Source organism: Fistularia commersonii, unplaced genomic scaffold, assembly GCF_037954325.1.
Source record: "Fistularia commersonii isolate RoL2024-O1a breed Wild unplaced genomic scaffold, RoL_Fcom_v1.0 HiC_scaffold_37, whole genome shotgun sequence".
Taxonomy (NCBI): Eukaryota; Metazoa; Chordata; class Actinopteri; order Syngnathiformes; family Fistulariidae; genus Fistularia; species Fistularia commersonii.
In genome coordinates, this window is record NW_028233995.1 from 721,982 (window position 1) to 727,500 (window position 5,519).

The window sequence follows — 5,519 nt, forward strand, 5'->3', positions numbered from 1 at the left end:
GTACAGAACTGCTCATTGTCCAGAGGACTGCCAGTGTCATCCATCAAGTCAATTATCGACCATATACCTTTCTCAAAGCATTCCTTGTAAAACAGAGGTTTGTTGCCTTGCAGTACATATCGATTGTTCCAAACTATTATACTGTGTGGTGAGAAATTGTGTACGTATATCATTTTCCAGTATAATAATATTTGTTTATGGAACTCTGAACATTTGACAGGAATCTTGTTGATATCCAAGTCAGAGATAAGCAGAAGACTCAGGCCGCCGACTTTGTTGAATAAGTAGTTTGGAGTACAATACCAGAAAGAACGATGAGGTTTGATCCAGGATTTCAACCAGTTCACCTTCAATGTCCCATTCAAGCAGTCCGACTCTATCACTTTCAGCCCTCCTTCACTTGTTTCTTTCACCATATGTGATTTTTCTTAGATGGTGTGGTCTGTTCCTCCAGATAAAGTTGAAATTGATTTGGTTAACAGATTTTACGAGTTGATTTGGAGCAGCATTGGAATACGCTGGGTATATACATCTGGATAAACACATCCATTTTAGTCAAATATATCCGGCCTAATATTGATAAATCTCTCTGGAGCCATATATTAGAATTAAGCTTTACTTTGATTCAGTTTAGATTCAATGTTCCTGGATTGATTTAACGTTTGGTCCTTGGATAGGAAAATGCTCAAGTATTTTATTTCTGATTTCATAGAAACATCGCTGATTTCCTTTAGTGGCGAGTCATGCAGCGCAAGAAGTTTGCATTTCTTTAAGTTTAATGACAATCCTGAAGCCTTGGAGAATGTTTTGGTTTTTTTCAGCACTTATTGGGACTTGATGTTCATTTTTCAAAACTAAGGTTGTGTCATCCGCCAGCAGGCTAATAACAATTTCTGTCCCCAACATTACTTCTGTCCCACACGTATACACACACACACACACACACACAAACACACACACACACACACACACACACCTTAATTCCACTCTTTTATATACGCATGTCTGGAGTTCCGGGAGCTCGTTCTCAACGTTCTGGGGATAATCATAGCTGTGCTGATAGCATTGGCCGAAACGTATCCACAACCAAACCAACATTAGCTCATCCACTCATTCACATATGTGTGTGCCCAGAGGTCCGGGAGCTCCAGTCATAAGTCCGGGTGATCTATGTCCGGAGAAGGCTCACATTAGCCGGTCTAAGGGGTCCTGCTGCCCCCCAGCTTCCCCGCCTTTGAGAAGAGACACATAACTCCGCTCTTCCGCTTCTCCGCTATGGGCCCTGGTACTCCCGATCCTCCGAACTCAGGTGAATTGCGTGACGTGCTTCTGCTCTCCTATAAGCCCCTACACACTTCGAACACGGCTGTTATCACCCTGTTACTGCATTTCAATGACACCCATTTGCTTTCGATCTCAGTGTCTGCCACCGTACGGAAAAAGCGGGGGGTGGGGGGGCATAAGCGCATTCGTGCTGTAAGTAATCAGAAGTTAATAGTGTTAACGGTTTGCGAGAAATTTTTAATGCTAGACAAAAAAAGAAAATTAAAAGGATATAATTAAATAAATAGATAGAAAAATAAAATTAAAAACGAAAAAAAAAAATTGTGAGGGGAATATAACATGTAATTAAGTTGGCGGTTCACAAGGAATCTCAGACATCAAATTGTTTTTAATTGAACATAAATAGTACACCCAAATATACAAATGTACAAATAAACATAGCAAGGTAGAACTGAATGTCAATGAAACAACCAGGGATGAGGAAGCAACGGACATCAGGACATTTGTTCTGTATGTAATGAGAAGTTAATAGTGTTACAGGTTTGTGAGAAATTTACAGTGCGAGACAAAAAAAGAAATTAAAAGGAAGTAATTAAATCAATAGATAGACAAATAAGAAATTAAAACGAAAAAAAAAAAAAAAAATTGCAAGGGGAATGTAACATGTAATCAAGTTGTTTTTTTTGTTTTTTTTTTTTTTTTTACCAAAAAAAAAAGGAACCTCGGACATGGGTAACTATATTTTTTTGTTTTCGGATTTTTCCATAAGTTTTAAGGATTTTTTTTTTTTTTTTTTATATTTCAAAATCGTTTATGAAGACATTAAAATTTGGGGAGCATTTTTGCATTCTGTTCTTGTGAATGAAGAACTTGGCCAGGCCTAAAAGAACATTGACACAGAGTTCATCTGTTATGTTGCTTATAAGTAAACAGAATGTTATATCATCTTTTGAGAAGGAAACTGGTGACGATGGAATGAGAAGGAGAAAAAATATATGGTCAGTGGTTTCAATGTTGTCTTCACAAAATGTACAAATATTATCTTCAAAATTAAAGCGTACCCTCGATAATTCCTTAGATGGGTAGATGTCAGTCATAATTTTGAAGTGGGTCTCTTTTGCCTTGGGGGTATGGGTAGAGTCAGATACATGGTTCGCAGCGTGGCAATCGATTCCTCATCAAATTTATTTAAAATATCCTTTTTTTTTTTTTTGACGTCCAGGGAATAAGTTTCCTGTGAAACATTTCCTAATAAAGGAGTTGCCGCGCTTTCTGTCCACAATTGAGATTCCCTGGAGTGATAGTCGGGGTAACTGTGGTTGTACGGTTCGGTGCGTCATTATATTTTTGGTCAGGAATACAAATTGTCGAGGCAGTGCGTTTCGTAACTTTAGCAACTCTAATATGGGAGGCTTGAATCTGTGTGTAGTACAGAACTGCTCATTGTCCAGAGGACTGCCAGTGTCATCCATCAAGTCAATTATCGACCATATACCTTTCTCAAAGCATTCCTTGTAAAACAGAGGTTTGTTGCCATGCAGTACATATCGATTGTTCCAAACTATTATACTGTGTGGTGAGAAATTGTGTACGTATATCATTTTCCAGTATAATAATATTTGTTTATGGAACTCTGAACATTTGACAGGAATCTTGTTGATATCCAAGTCAGAGATAAGCAGAAGACTCAGGCCGCCGACTTTGTTGAATAAGTAGTTTGGAGTACAATACCAGAAAGAACGATGAGGTTTGATCCAGGATTTCAACCAGTTCACCTTCAATGTCCCATTCAAGCAGTCCGACTCTATCACTTTCAGCCCTCCTTCACTTGTTTCTTTCACCATATGTGATTTTTCTTAGATGGTGTGGTCTGTTCCTCCAGATAAAGTTGAAATTGATTTGGTTAACAGATTTTACGAGTTGATTTGGAGCAGCATTGGAATACGCTGGGTATATACATCTGGATAAACACATCCATTTTAGTCAAATATATCCGGCCTAATATTGATAAATCTCTCTGGAGCCATATATTAGAATTAAGCTTTACTTTGATTCAGTTTAGATTCAATGTTCCTGGATTGATTTAACGTTTGGTCCTTGGATAGGAAAATGCTCAAGTATTTTATTTCTGATTTCATGGAAACATCGCTGATTTCCTTTAGTGGCGAGTCATGCAGCGCAAGAAGTTTGCATTTCTTTAAGTTTAATGACAATCCTGAAGCCTTGGAGAATGTTTTGGTTGTTTTCGGCACTTATTGGGACTTGATGTTCATTTTTCAAAACTAAGGTTGTGTCATCTGCCAGCAGGCTAATAACAATTTCAGTCCCCAGCACGTCTAACTTTTGGATATCGTTGCTCTTTTCAACATAAACGGCTAGCATTTCGGTAGCAATTATAAATAAATAGGGTGAGATGGGGCAACCTTGGGGGATTCCCACATCAACATGGAAGCTCGGAGTGGTGCCGCTTGGCAGGGTGACACAGCTATGAATATTCTCATAGAGCCCACGGATCACATTCCTGAATATTTAACCAAATCCAAAATGTTCGAGCGTTGCTATGATAAATGGATGTTCGACCGAGTCAAAGGCTTTAGAAAAGTCCAAGAAGGATATGCGGCCATTATCTTCAATGCGATACGCCTCTAAACCCATCGCTCGCCCCGACTCGGGGAATCCTAGAGCCTACTTGCACCCCCGCCCTAACTTAACTCCCTCACTCGTGGAGCTCCCTGAGCTCCACACATCCCGGAGCATCACGCCGACTCATTCACATTTGAATGATTGTCTTTATTTTATGTCCGCTAGATAGAGGCATCCGCACATGCGCATCAGTGGAGCTTCAGGCCGGCTGAGGCATGGACTGAAAATCATAAAGACATGTGTGATGAGCTAAAAGGAAGATAAGCATATTTTTATAATAAATGTAAGAAAGAGAGGGTAATGCAGCCTCAGGGCGGCACTGGCCCGTGTCTCTCCAAGCCTGCCTTTGGGGGGGGGGGGGGCACGGAGCAGTGTCTCCCTGTGCCGGTCCCAAGCCCGGATAAATGCAGAGGGTTGCGTCAGGAGGGGCATCCGGCGTAAAACGTTTGCCAAAACCAAACATGCGAGTCAACCATAACTATACCATACCGGATGGGTCGCGGACCGGGTTAACAACGACCGCCATTGGTACTGATGACCTACAGGGTACTAATGGAAATCGGGCTACTGTGGGTCGAAGAACAAGAAGAAGAAGAAGAGGAGGAGTGCGTGTTCGGAAGCAGAGAGAGAGGAGGAAAGGAAAGAGCCTGGGACTGAGAGTAGGGACTTTGAATATTGGGACTATGACAGGAAAAGGTAGAGAGTTGATGGACACGATGCAGAGAAGGAAGCTGGATATACTGTGTGTCCAGGAGACCAGGTGGAAGGGTAGTAAGGCTAGAAGCTTAGGAGCAGGCTTTAAGTTATACTATTATGGTGCTGACAAGGAGAGAAATGGAGTAGGAGTCATCTTGAAGGAGGAGTTTGTAAGGAACGTCCTAGAGGTGAAAAGAATGTCAGATAGACTTATGAGTCTGAAATTGGAAATTGAAGGTGTGATGCTCAGTGTTGTTAGTGGCTATGCGCCACAGGTGGGATGTGAACCTGAAGAGAAGGAGAAGTTCTGGAATGAGTTGGATGAAGTGATGCAGAATATTCCCAGAAATGAGAGAGTGGTAATTGGTGCAGACTTCAATGGACATGTTGGTAAAGGCAATAGAGGGGATGAAGAAGTGATGGGCAGATATGGTATCCAGGATAGGAATGCAGAGGGACAGATGGTGGTAGATTTTGCAAAAGGGATGGAAATGGGTGTAGTGAATACCTTTTTCCAGAAAAAACAGGAACATAGGGTAACTTATAAGAGCGGAGGTAGGAGCACGCAGGTAGACTACATCTTGTATAGACGAGGTAACCTGAAAGAGATCGGTGACTGCAAAGTAGTTGTAGGTGGGCGTGTAGCCAGACAGCATAGGATGGCGGTTTGTGCGACGACTCTGGTGACAAGGTAGATGACGAGGACAAAGGCAGAGCAGAGGACAAAGTGGTGGAAGCTGAAAAGGGAGGAGCGTTGCACGGTTTTCAGGGAGGAGTTGAGAAAGGGTCTGGGTGGTCAGGGTGAGCTGCCAGATGATTGGACAACAACAGCTAGTGTTATCAGGGAGACAGGTAGAAGAGTACTCGGTTTGTCATCTGGAAGGAAAGTTGATAAG